General features: G+C 45.7%; 1 pseudogene; it reads left to right on the forward strand.

The window, feature by feature from the left end:
- LOC101564721 overlaps positions 1 to 5,196 on the forward strand; it is a 79,799-nt pseudogene extending 74,603 nt beyond the window's left edge.
- The last annotated feature ends 9,203 nt before the right edge of the window (positions 5,197 to 14,399 follow it).

The raw sequence follows: 14,399 nt of genomic DNA on the forward strand, positions 1-14,399 counted from the left end.
TGCTCGATTTTGTATCTATATCATACTGCATTCTCACAGCAACTCTGAGTCAGGCATTATTATCCCCATTTAATGCTTTGGCTCACCTCAACAGAGTAACCAGAGTGCTATTACGTTTGAGCTTCCTCCATTCCTAACAACTGGCTGACTAATCAAGATACTGTAATTACTCGTGCCACCAGATGGGGTTTCTCCATTGTCTGCTAGAATTATTAAGTGTTTTTGGAGACATTTTGTTAGAGTTCATAAATACTTTATGTCCTGGATTGTTTTTCAGGAATTTGAGGTGGTAGATTTCTTAAAGCTCTAATCACCGTATAAAATTGAAGCCAGATTTAAGAATATTCTCACAGGTCTATTGAAATCATAGAAAAAAAAGTCCATCTCTCAGTTTTTTGAGGTAAAATGATCTGGATTTCTGTGGTTCTCACCAGTTCCTCCTCCCTCCACAGGATCTCTGACACTATCCTGGCAATGGCTTACTCATCCTCTGAGCTCCTCCAGAAGTACCACATCATCGAACAGTTCTTCAGAAAGAGGTGTTACTCACACTGTGGGGAGCAAACTGTTTTCCATTTTAAGTCCATCTTCTGGTATGACTAATTGTTCTTTTTCCTTTAAAGCATAGCACACAAATAGTGGTCAACCTGCAGTGACCTGGTGAACATGCTAGCTGTTAAAAGTGTCTGGAACAAGAAAGTGGCTTCGCGTACCTTCCTGAGGCATTCTTGGAGGCTCGTGGTAAGTTCTCTCCCACTCACCCTCTTTCGAAATTATCAAGAACAGTGCTCAAAGATTTTTATCTTCTAAACTGTCAGGTTAAAAAGATGATAAAAATAAATACCAACTGCACAGCAGCATGGCTTATAAGAAATAAAGAAAAAATGGCTTTGACCTTAAATACTGCTAGCATTCTTCCTTGGTGTGGTGTCGAAAGTTTTCTTTTTCCTCTGTGAGGACCATTGGTAAGAGGACTGCCATCTCTTCCATTCAGTGGACCCCTACAGCATATCTTCATTGTTAGCTCATTTCACTCTTATGGCAGTTGTGTAACACATTTGTTTTATTCCTGTTTAACATATATGAAGCTACATAGGCTTAGAAAATTATGGTTTGACCAGGATCACACAGCTTCATAGTGGCACCAGGGATGGAAGATGGATGTGCTTGTACTTCAGCTGCAGTGCGACCCACCTCCAGTGGGATCCTGGGAATTCTTCTTGTGACAGTCTTGGAGGCTTCTCAGTTACAGGACCTTTGGGATGGAATCCATTTGCATGTTATTCATATCAAGCTGAAGGGGATAGACATGCAGTTTTAGAGCTTATTTTTAAGGTTGTGTCTAGCTTTCTGTTTTCTCCTAGGTGGAAAATCTATATCCTATTTTTACCAGTTCAGCCATCATTTAGATGTGTTTCCATGCTTCAACAAGAGTATGAGCTTACAGGGCATGGTAGCACATGCCTGTAACTTGAGCACTTGGGAGGCTGAACCAGGAGTGTCAAGAGTTTGAGAGCTAGCCAATTAGTGAGATGTCTCCAAAAAATGAGGTGGGTACTTTATCACCATATCTGAGTTACTTTAGTGTGATTCATTGACTTTATTAACTTGTCATTCTGCTTTTTCATAATTCTTCCTTGCTGAGTTTCAGCAGAAAATGTTTTAATATAGAATGTGTTTTGTAAAAAATGGCCATTAATCATATTAGAAATGTAAAAAGCCTATTATTTTAGGCCTGTATGTGAAATCTGTATGCCTTCTATCTTTATACTTTTTATGAATTCACTTACTTCTGCAGATGTCTTTGCAAATGCTTATTTCTATATATTAACTTCATTTTTACATTTTGGTTTTTTATTACCCAGTTTACTTCTATAATTTTGGCTGGAAGGATCATGGTGTAGCATCTCTCACTGTGACCGTACATATGGTGAAGTAATGACATTTGCCTTACGAGAAAGAAAAGTAGGCATACATGGTCCTGCAGGGCATGACCAAACAGGTAAATCCGAGGAAGTAGGCATACTTAACTATAAAAAGCAGTCAGATTTTGTCATTCTAATGAGAAACACTTGGAGTCAAACTAAAGTCATAAATAAAATCCATATACTGATCTTCATAACAGTATTTTTCAATAACTTATGCCTGAAAAATGCATCAAATTAAACAGATTTTAATGCTACTCAAGTGACCATTGTTTTCTCTTTTTTTAAAAAAATGTACTTGGTACAGGGTCTCACTATACAGTTCAAACTCATAGTGATCCTCCTGTTTTCATCCACCCCAGCACTGGAATTACAGGCATGGCAACTACACCCGGTCTCCGGCCAGCTCAGCATGCCCAGCTGGAACAGCTGGGCATTGAACCCGGGTCCTTGCACCTGCCTAAACATGCGCTTGGTCTGCTGAGCTATCTCACCATCCCTGTTTCCTTTTTTTTAAAAAAAATCACTTCATTTATTACATAATATGTGTTGGATGTTAATGTTTAGCCAAAGTGACACGAAAAGAGTGAGCATAATTTTCTCCATTCATATTTTAAACATTTTACATTTGGTATATTTTTTTAATCTTTAGCAATAATGTGAGAAGAAGAAAGTTCAGTTCATGAACAATAGCTTGCTACAGTACAACTGGCAGGGTCAAGTTTACCTCCGTGGCTGTTTGACTGCACAGCACATGCGATCTCTACTTTTGGAAGTATAAGGATTATGATTGTGAAGCAAAGGTTCCCTGTGCACATAATTCAATAGAAAAAGTACTGAGTTTACTTAAAAGTTGGCGAAATATCATTACACTGCTTATCTGCGAGCAAAAATAAGGGCCAACAGATTGGTGTCTCCACTATAATGTCATTCAGTATGACCAGATGAGCAGCAGCCTTTCTCCATCCACTGTATACCAGTGTGCCTGCCAGGGACCCCCCACCTGCCATGGAGCATCCCAGGGGGGAATATCACTCTCCTGGACAGTGTGTAAGGTGATTCTCCAGATACTGCAGGAAAGATCCTCCATGTGCCAGTGGGAAAGATAGGCTATACCTTACCACACACTGAAGAGTATGAAATTTTCAGAGGTTCTGATTTTTATGCATAACAAAATATTCAGAGCTTGTAAATCATTTGCCTTTTACTTAATAATGTTCATTGACCTAATAGACCAGATGCTAAGCTCGCTGTGTCATGCTCCCCTGTTCCACACATCCTCACCTGTCACTTCTGTGCAAGCCCATCTCCAGGGTGCAGAACTGACTCAGTCATGGTGAGGGACTGCCACCCAGAGGTACAAATGGAATCTATATGAAAAGGGAGTGTAATAATGAACACCCATACAAAAGGTTGTAAAGTATTACAATTGTCCTTTACATGTTTATATTTCACATGTGTACGGTTTCTTAACAGGTATTCTGGTTTTATGTCATTGAAGAATGATAAACAAACCATAAGCTTTTATCTATCTTCCCTTCCTCTATGTTTAGGTATTCTAATAACATGTTATTTAGCATTTGCAAGAAGAAAAACTGCTGATCAAGCAATTATATTTACACTGTCAAAGGAACCCAATTCCATAAAAACCAGAAGGCAGCTGCTCTGTGTATGGGAATTTACTCAGTTTCTGACTCCTCTCCGCAGTATCTTCTCTTGCTGGGACCCAAAAGCACAAGTGGTCACCTTAGCCCAGTACCTAATTCACCAGCATCATCTACTTCATGGTTATGAGGCATGAGTTCTACAATATATGCCAAAAATCACTATCGTATTTTGCAAATTGCTACTGCACTTGGCTGAGAATAGTCCAATAGTGGTAAGGGATAGATTAGCAGGGTCTGGACACTCTGATAAATTGAAGACTGTCTCTGAGATGGTCACAATGGTCCTGGATAAAGAGTTACTGCAGCACCACACTAAGACAGCTAACCCATTTTATTCTACTACAGTGGCAACAGAGTTTGAGAATTGAGATGTGAGTCTTTCCAAAGGTCAAGAGTATGACCCTCTTTGAAAGAGGCAGAATGTTGGGTGCCTTCAGCCCCTGAGTCTTCTGAAGAGGCGGCTCAGCTACAGTGACATGGACTTGAGGAGAGCAGAGACTCTCCTTGAGCAAGGGGAGACTTCGTGGACAGTGGCTGCCCAGAATTTAGTGGGCCACAAGGTGCAGCAGCAGAAGCCCAGCAGCCACTGTTACATCCCATTGTCTCCTGCTCTGGATCTCAGTAAGGAAGCATTGGTTTGCAGTTCATTTTCATTCTGGAACCAGCCTAAGTGTGGTGACTTAGCAGTACACAAAGATGCATCACCCTTTTGCCTGAGAAGGGACACTGCAAAGGAAATACAATGGAGACAAACCTTCACTGTGGGTGTGTTATGTTGACACAACCCCAGGGAACCCATTACACCCACCTTTACAAATGTTTCTGTGTTAGTTGATACATTGTGTCACCTTGGCTGAATCAGCTCCAGATCTCAGCAAGGGGGCCTAGCCCTGCAGGTGGGCAGGGCCCAGCAATTGACAAACGCAGGAAGCCTCCTGCCTGGTTTCCTGCTGCCCAGCGCAATGGAGAAGTCAGTCTTTGGAGGAGCTTGATTTTGCCAGCCGCACCAGTATGCAGGAGCCCTGATCTTCACTGTGGAGTGCAGGTCTTTGATGTCAATGCAAAAGGAAGCAGAGGCTTGATGGACGCCACAGCTGCTGCTCTTCCTCTGCTCTTCATTGTTTTCTGCCACATGAAGTACTGTTGTTTGCTTTGGAGCCAGCAGCATATAGACAGAAGTCTGGAGTAACTGTGAGCTAAATAAACCTTTCCTTCCTTCGAGTGTGAGGTATTTGTCCCAGCAACTAGGAAAAAGTAACTAAGACAATCTCTGAGAACCCAGATCTCTCACACCAGAAAGAGAACCCCTCTTGCACCAGAGAAGAGGTCCACTGTCAGTGTGAGCCTCATGGTGACTGGAACCCAGACTCTGGCAAGGAAGAAGCCCTGACTCACTGCACACCTCTGGACTGTGGCTCCAGTCAAAGGCATAGGTGCTTTTTGGACCTGATATCCAGGACAGCAAAGATCTGTCTGAAGCAGTGCCACCGACCAATTTGCAGTCTGAAGTAAGTACAGAAGCATGGCAAATACTGACAGACAAAGCCCTGGCAAACTTAAATGAGTTTGTAGAAAAGGAGGAAGTGAAAAAGAAAGCAGAAATGTGGCAGGTATTTTAATTTCTATTATAACTAAGCAAGAAATAGTTCTGTCAGAGCAAAATACATATAGCTTATTTGTTACAGAATTATAAAGATATACTTATATCATAATTTTAAAGTTGAGGTGTTTCATCTGTGATGTAAATTTGATGTTACAGAAAGAAATGATATAGCACAGTTGTATTTTTCACTTTAATCTCCATGTGAAAGAAAACACAAGGCACTGTCCTTGGACTGAACAAGGCATTGATGTTGGTAGATTTTTTTCTTGCTAGCTGGTTTTGTGTGTGCAACCAATCCACAGTAGATGGCATCAGAAAGCAGCCTGAACCATCTTGGACCCAGTGCCTTGCTCAGGGAACCTCACTGAGAAGCTGTTTCTGAGAAACTTAAAAGATTTCCCAGAGCTCCTTGGTACTAATGATGAGTGAGCTCTTTCCTCTCAGCCTCCTCTCCCTCAGACTTGCTGGTCTCAGCCAGTAGGACCACCATCAGGGCTCAGCGAACAAATGGGACAGACTCCAGGACACCAGGGTGATGTTAGTTTTCTCTGAGAAGAGACCTTTAAGGTCCATTTTGTTACTTTTACTTAATGTATGAAAACAAGCCTTTAATTGAGATTCTCTCTGCTTTTTTTTCTCTCTGGATTTGACTTTTGGTCTTTCACTTTTAAACATGGGAATTATCCAAAAAACCAAAATGAACATTGTTTGAATAGCATGGTGTCACCTATACTTATCTTGGGCTCTTTAACATGCACTACTCTCTGTGATTTTCACACTAGTTCTGGGAGGCAGAAGATACCATTCACTTATAGGTTCCTTGTTCTCCTTATAAGTTCAGCATTATAGATGAGACTAAGGATCACAGAGACTAAATGACTTGCTGAAGTTCACAGGGCTTGTGTGTAGCAGAGCCAGGACACATACTGATTTTGTTTTCATTTTCCCCTTAGGCCCTCAAGTCACTGGAGAGTTTCAGGAAACATTGTAGTTAAATAATCATTTAAAGGTTTTTTTTTTTTTTTTTTACTTTTTTGAGTTGTTTCGTTAGCCACATAAAATTGGATCTAAAGTGACCCTCTTATATATATGACCTGTTAGGATAGGAAGGCATGCAGACAACTGGGGAGTATTGACTTGTTCATAAGATTATAAAGAGAAACTGTACAGGAGAGCAGGAGGACTTTGGCACAGCAGATATAGAGTGAGGCTGCTTTGGCCGAATGCCTCCTCTGTCGTTTTCTACCTTTATGATCCCAGGCATGTTATTTCCTCTGTCTGACTTATCTGTGAGGAACCTTCCTGCAGGACTCTAAAAGCTAAGACATAAGTCATGTATTATATTTTTGGTTTTATTGTAAGCATGCTGCAAATGTTGAGTGGGTGAATGAATGAATGAAAAGACTCACTGTACTTGAGCACTGTGGAGCACTTTAATGTCCCTGCGAAAGCCCTTTGGGCAGTCTCTGTGGAGACCTCAGTGTGAGGGACTCTATGAAAAGGTGATCAGCATGGTATGTGCAGGAGGGGCCCTCAAGATGTAGAGGGAAGTCTGTGACAAGTCTCAGGGTTTTCTGAGGTTTCAGCAATTACTGTAGAGTAACTTGCCAATCTGTGCAAGGTCTTTGGGAGGTGGACTCAGTGCTGACTGGGAGTTATTTAAAGGCAGTGAGAGAGCTCTTGAGATTGGAAGGTTGTTGTGCCAACCAAGAGTTTACTGTTGAGCCGGTTTCTGCATATTTTACTAACATAGTGAGATCTTTATATATGGTCTCTGGTTTGTGCCTAATACCTCTAACACATCTCTGGGTGAGGACACTGGGGAGCCTGTGAAATCTGTTGAGTGTTGGAAATGGAGCTGCTGAAGCTGGAATTGACCCTGTGTGGGAGGTAGGATGAGGCCTCACTGCCTAAAGTCATCAAGTTACCTCTGTCTTCAGCAAAAACATCCTGCCTGGACATTATGGGCTATTAGTCACTAGGCAAACTTATGTCTTGCAGCTTCATAAAGGTATAATAAAGATCCTTACTGTTGAGGGGGAGTCCTTCTGTCTACCAGGCAGATCAACTGCAACCTAACGTAGCTCTTGTCTTCTTGTCTCTTTTCCTCTTTCCTGCTTGAGTAAAAGAGATCACACTGAGAGACCAACAGGTGAGGTCTTGGGAAGAATTCTGTGTGAGATCAGAGGTCTAGCTGGGAGTAGGGGGAATAAGTGTCTCTGTCAAGGTGACACAAGAACTCAGAGCTATGTGAGTGTCTTGTTGTTAGACTGGGGGCTCTCAGTGTATAACACACACACACACGGTGATGAGATTTCTCTGTGAGTTGTCTCTGTAGGAGATGTGATGTGTCTCTCGAATCTGCATAGCGGACCTCATGGTCCCTTGTGGAGACTGAGCATTAGGACAGAGGAGCATGCTGCTTCTGTATTCCACCTCTGGCCTAGCTAGGTTATGACACTGTTGCTGGCAGAAGCAATGGGACCATATCCACCTCAATATATTTGAGAACACACTTTAGGACCCCAGAGAACCCAGAGGAACCCAGGCATAGTTCCTCCTATGGTCATGGTCGCCACTGGGAATGGAGACACTCTGTGCCAAAGGGCCCAGCCCATTCTACCAGCACTGGCACCTCACATATCTGGGTCCATACTGGGTATGAACACAGGCACACAGGCATCCAGGTCCCTGAGAAACAATTTGGCTGCAGGGCAGTATGCAGCAACACCAGTCAGACCCCAGGGTTGGGTGCCTACTTCTGCCTCCACTCCAGGTACAAACCACTCCCACAGATGGGTGCAGGGCCCCTTTGCATGTCCCAATAAGCTGTGCTTGCTGCAGGACACTTGACCCCAGGATTGAGGCCTTAGGTGCAGTGCCTGTGGCTGCCCTGTGTGGCACACAAAGCAGGAAATGATCTTAGAGGAATGGCCGCTCCTCTCCCTGCCTCTTGAGCCTTCTGGTTTTGCATGAGGCCCAAGGCCTACAGGAAGGGAAACACATGTTAGAAACTGAGGACAGAGCGACTCCTCCTGGACTATCTCTGACTGCAGAAAGCAGGTCAGGCCACTCCCAACCTTTGTGTGGCACAACCTGCATGTACACTGACTCTCCTGGCTGTGGATCAAACATGCCTGGGAGCAAGGAAACACTGGCTGTATGACCGCAGCGCAGACCCTCAACCCTTCAGAGGCCCCCATCTATAGGCAGTCCTGGGGTACACCCATGTGAAAGATTGCCAGACTCTCAGGTCTTGTCTTCTGTTTTCTGCCCACTGTCAATTCATCCTCTCTGTAGGATGTGGACATATACAAGGTTACCCAAGGTATTAGTAAGATGTTGATCCTCAGCAGCAAGCTCTGCTCTCTCTCAAACCAAGCCTTATGCCTCTGTGTGGGAGCTAAATGTGCTTTCTCTGGATCTGGGATCTGGATCAGGTAGGTCCCTGGAGTGGTGCAAGGAGGAGCATTTAGGCCCTGATGTCACCTCCAGTCTGCTGTTGGACCACAGTGCTATGTTGTGAGTGCCCTGTCCCCTGCAGCATTCACACTGGGCTGGCACCACTCTGCTTCAGTCTTGGCTCCAGCCTTTTGTGTTCTCCCACATCCCACACTATCTGCAGCGACTGAGTCAGTTACTAGGCCTCATCTTCCTGTCCCATTGCCCAAAATGCTGACTGGGACTGAGTGTGTGAGATGGACGAGGACAAAAGAGCCATAAGCAGGGCCACCCTCACACTGTTGGGGTTTTCCTATCCTCACTGCTGCTCTAGAGCCTGAAGTAGGCCTAGGACCTGGGAGGAGGCTCTGAGCTTTCTGTGAAAACTGAATGACATAGGCTATCTCTGCCATGACCATTGTTAGGTCCAGGAGGGGCTTCCCTGGGTTAGCAAGTGCCACCGATTTATAACTGGTGGAGCCACATCACCCCACCCTTGATGAAAGTGTGGGGAGTTCTCAGCCTAAGATGTTTCTAGGTCCCTGGTTCTTGCAGCTGCCTTAATGTACAGGGGCAGTGGAAAGGGGTTGAACCAGAGCCCAGGGTGGGGTATAGTTGGGGTACCTTGGCTTCCTTTTAGAGTTTTCTTTTTGTTTCTCTAATGATGAAAACAAGAGTCAATGAAGGAGCTCAGGGGAAGGTGAGCTTGCACCCTGGTCACCCTCCTCAACACTCTGTCCCTTCTAGACGCCAGAGCCCACACCAAGCATAAGGAAGACCTAGCCACTTACTTCTTAGAAGAAAAAATAGTTTATTAGAATGCAGTACATATCACAAATGAATGGCCTGAGAAAGTCATTTTCCTGTACATAGCCATTTATTTTTCTGGAGATGGCTTTTCCTACTGAGGATAATGTGTGAGGAATTTCTCTGCTGTTCAGCCAGGACACCTCTCCAAAGGGGACAGTGCCTCAGGCAATGATGCCGGCCTGGTGCCCTGGGCCCAGGGGACCCAAACTGTGAGGGGATGACCAGGAAAAGCTTCTTGGGGACTGAGGGGTGGGGAAGTCTCTGACCCTGATGTCCAGTGTTGCACTGTCTAATTTTCAAGGACTCTTGGTCATGGGAGTGAGTACCTCTCCTTGATAGCACAGATGTGGGACATAGGGATGGCTGCACATCCTGACATTCACTTGTGCTCTGAGATGCAAGATACCTGAGAGATTGTGTCTTTACCTTCTTTCTCTTTGTTCTCATTTAACTTCTGGGCACAAAATTCATGCTGAAGCATCAGTTTGGTTTCTAATATCTGCCCAACTGCACTCATGATCAGTTGAGCCTCATCCATGTTCTGGTCCATACACGGTCTGTTTTGCATTATCCTCTGGCTCTGGGCAATGCCAGAGGTGCCTTTCTTCTGGGGGTCTTTCTGTCCTTTGACTTTTTTCTTGGGTGAAACCCAGTATAGAAATTTCTTGACACTTTTGCAAGTAACCTTGTGAGGGAAATGATTTTTTTCTTGTGAGGGCAGTTGAAGTTTCTTCTGGTCTAAGGTGTCTTCTCTTCTCTCATTCCGAGTGGGTTCTGAGGTCCACAAGACTCTGGTATGCCTTCGGGTTTCCCTGGGTTCATCGTCCTGCTGACCTCTTGCTTGTAAGCAGGAGCGAACATCTTGTTTTGGCTTTTCTGTGTGTGCTGCTGCTGTGGGATCCTGGGCCTCTGCCAGCTCATGCTGCTCCTTCTGTCTGCTATTAGACCTCCTGATATGTGAGACTAACATTTGCCCAGGGGGGAGCTGTGGTGATAGCACTGGGATACGGCAGATGCCTATCTGTCTGGAAGGTGGACATCCAAGACACAGACTTCAGGAGGATTCACAGGATTACAGGGAGTTAACCCCTGTTTGGTGGAATTTGCTCACCATGTCTGCCTGCAAGCCTGGCTCTCCTCAGTTGTGAGCCACACATGTTCCAGAAAGCAAGGGCACATTGAGGCTGCCTCTGCCTACCTGAAGCACAGTCCTGCTCTCACAGGTTATGCCCACGATTCTGTGTGTGAGTTGCTGTGAAGGCCCTGTGCTCTCCTGTCTATTTGGGGGAGGGGTTTCTGAGGACCCCTGGCTGTCTCCAGGAGGGATACTTGTCAGAGCCTGCTCAATCTCCTTACACAGGAGAGAGGAGACAAAGAGACTGCTCAGAGTAGGGACAGAATCCCTATACTCTACCTCCCCCTCTGGAAATGCCTGAGGTAGTTTCCCTAGAAACATGGCATCCTCAACTTTCAAGAGAGCCCATGACATCCCAGATGAGGAGGGAAGGGAAAACAGTGGAAAGGGTGACAGAGTGGAGTCTTTGTGGGTCTAAAGATGTTTATGGCCTTGAGGAGCTTGAATGGGAGGCCCCATCTGTGCCTCACCCTAAAACTTGTGATGTGTATCTCAAGGTCCTGCAGGATGCATGGCTTGGAGAAGGAAAACTTCTGGATGGGACAAACATGGATTTCCTGAGCCCTGGAGGTTGGTGACTTTCTGGTTTCCATGTGGGTGTCAGAGGCAGAAAGGCACCATTGTTAGTGAGCCAGGATGGGTGCACTCTCAGTGGAACCAACCCCATGTGGATCTGCCCCGTCTTCACTCCCAAATGCTCTGTGAGTATGACTTCAGTGTGTTTCTTCTCCATGCTTCCTGGTGAGTCATTTCCGCTGTCTTTCTCTGTGGACCTTGTCAGGTTTCTCTCTGACTTCTCCAAGATCACCCCCTAAACTGTTCTTGGGGAGCTTCCTAAGGCCCTGGAGACAGCTTTTAGTGCCTTGCCTGAAATATGCCCAAGACTCTTGCCCAAGTCCTGCCTCACCTTCTGTAAATCCCTGCTACCCTCAGCTATAGACAGGGATGAAGGAGAGGCCCCAGGCTTGTCTTTGCTGCCTTTAGTAATAGACACCGATAAAAAAGAGGACCCAAACTTGTCTTTGCTACCTTCAGCTGTAGACACGGGTGAAGGAGAGGGCCCAGGATTGTCTTTACTGCCTTCAGCTATAGACAGGGATGAAGGAGAGGGCTGAGGCTTATCCTTGCTGACTTCAGCTGTAGACATGGATGAAGGTGAGGGCTGAGGCTTCCCCTTGGCTTGACAAGAACAAGCTAAGTTACACCTAGGCTGTGTGAGTTCTGCAGACTCCTGAATCCTGCAGAGCAGGTCCCGCTGGTGTTCAGTGATCCACTTGTGGATGTGCTGTTCCAATATTTCCCTGAGCTCAGGGCTGACTGGAAAACTGTGAAGAAGTGCGGCAGTGGCACAATTGCCCTGGAGAAGGCTGGGAGTGGAGTGGCCATCAGCCTCCTGAGACCTTTGGATTCTAGAGGGGAGAAGGCCCTGCCCACTCCATTTGCTTCTTGCAAAAGGGATTTCCTGGGTATTGTATTTCAGTTGGGGTGGGAGACTGTGGGTTATGGGATGTAGAACCAGGCACTCCACAGCCCCTTTTGTGAGACAAAGTGGTGACAGGATTTGGTAATGGAGTGGGGGTGGGTCCAATTCTGGGCATGAGCAAGAATTGGGGACTTGTATTTGGGTGGAGATCAGAGTCCCAGACAGGATGGTCCCTGAGACTGGGAACCCTGCAGGGACATTTTATCCTGCATGCAAGCTATGCAAATATTTGAGATTTTGTTAAATAAGAAGGTGGGAAGGTGTGGAACAGGAGAGTTGGGCCCTCCAGACAGCAGCAACCAAGGATTCGCTGTGCAGGGAGGGCAGGACCCAGAAAATCTGGCTGCATTTCTCCCAAAGGGGATCCCTAAGATCTTAAAATATAACAGCTGTTGAGGACAGAGCAGCTGATCTGGCCTCTCTTCGGTGTCCCATGAGGATTGTGGGACTGTGTCAGGATCGGGGGGATGTGGTAGGGAGAGAGGAAATGCAAGTGTCCGGGATGAAGATCTTTCCAGGCAAGCAGTTGCTCTGGATGCTGAGAGGCAGTGAGGGAGGTGGATGAGCCCTCAGGATCTGAGCAGGGTGGTGACCTGAGTGAGAGGCATGGTGGCAGCATCTACTGGGGACAGAGCTGGAACATCCACATGCTCCTTAGATGGCATCAGTGCTGTGATGGGTGGACTTGTGTGCACAGCAGCAAGGAGATCTTCATCAGGGAGCATTGTTGGGAGGCTGCAATGAATAGAGACTTAGTTGCAGCCAGAGCAGGGTCTAGGGGGAGGGCAAGGCAGGGACCTTTGCCCAGGGCTCTTCCACTGCCCTTTATCAAGTCCTCACTGTTCTCTTTCTATCCACCCTTTGCCCCAGGGTGTTAGCATCCCCCTGTCCCAGGGGTACAGGATTGCCCCAGATAGAAGCTGCTCAATGACCCTGGCCTCACACTACTGGAGGAGGATGGAGAGAAAGGAGCCTTTCTGCCACAGGAGTCACGTTCTGGGTCTCTTTCAGGTGTTTCTGGAAGTCTACAACTGGGAATTAGGAGCCTGGTTACAAGAGCTAAGGGCAGCAAAGGGATTGCGAAATTGAAAGGTGCTAAAGTGACTGTCCCCTTAGGAGAGACCATTGACATTGCACTCTGAAGCCCAAATATCAGTGTCAAGTTTCTATGGCCCAGCATGGCACTGGCTGCGTGGTATCCACATGGGCAATGCTGCATCAGTATAAAGTGCCTCCATAGCCTTCACCCATTGTGATCCTTCTAGAATTGTGCTGTGGGGAAAAGGATAGGGTTGCTTCAGGAAGGAATCAGCCACTGCTGAAGGAAACAGCTGGGCTTTACCTGGATGCCCACTTCCAACTTCTTGCTGTCTTGTGCTACTGCTGGCTGCAAAGTCCCCTACTGGTGATAAGTTCCAATGGAGCAGCACAGCTTACTTCTGAGCAGGGAACCTGAAGAGCAGTCACCTGCTGCCTGCCTAGCCACTAGACTCTCTCTCAGGGCTCTCCAGCTGACATCCCCCAAGGGACAGGAAAAATCACCTTAGTTCTGGGACTACAGCACTGAAAGGCAGAGCCTTATCTCTGAAAGTTTCAGTCCTCTTCCTACCCCTGCTTGTACACCTCATGTGCACTGGACGCTGAGAAAAGGAAAATAGTGAGAGACCCTTCCCCGATTTTCCTCTCTTCCTGACAGGATGCAAACACTCAGAACTCATGAATATTATGGCACTCATCAATGAATTATGAACCCTGTTTCTTTTTTCTTTCCTCTTATTCATTTTAATGATAATAGTATCTTTCAGTTCTTTCAGAAACATACAGGAGCTTTCTAAAATGAGATCCCCATAAGAGGTCTTGAAGTCTCTGCTCAAATACCAATTTTATTTCTATAGCTGGATCTCAGCTTTCAGAGGCCAGGGACATCTGCAGGGTAGGGTGTGGCTGAACTCCTTCTGTTGCTGCAGAACAGTGAAAAAAGCACTCCTATGTGACAGAGAATGTGAACCACCAAGGCTTTATTTAGCCAGCAGATGATGCCCCAATGCCATATTTGGGAATACTGATCCTGGGAGGACTTTATATTGACGTTATGTACCTTTGTAAGTAACCGTGTTAATCACACTACTTCATTTTGCAATTTTAGAAGAATGCCACACAATTGTTACAAGGTTTACATTTCCCAGAAGTTGACATTTCCAGTCAAGTGGACATGTAGTTTAACATTTAACGTACCCCTCAATTTCATTCACCAATTTGTTCCTTTGTTTTATGACTTGTTCTTTCTTTATGGGCTATGATTAGCTAGAGGATAGTGGCTAGAGGAGCCAGCTCA

This window comes from Octodon degus, unplaced genomic scaffold, assembly GCF_000260255.1.
Source record: "Octodon degus isolate 3935 unplaced genomic scaffold, OctDeg1.0 scaffold00453, whole genome shotgun sequence".
Taxonomy (NCBI): Eukaryota; Metazoa; Chordata; class Mammalia; order Rodentia; family Octodontidae; genus Octodon; species Octodon degus.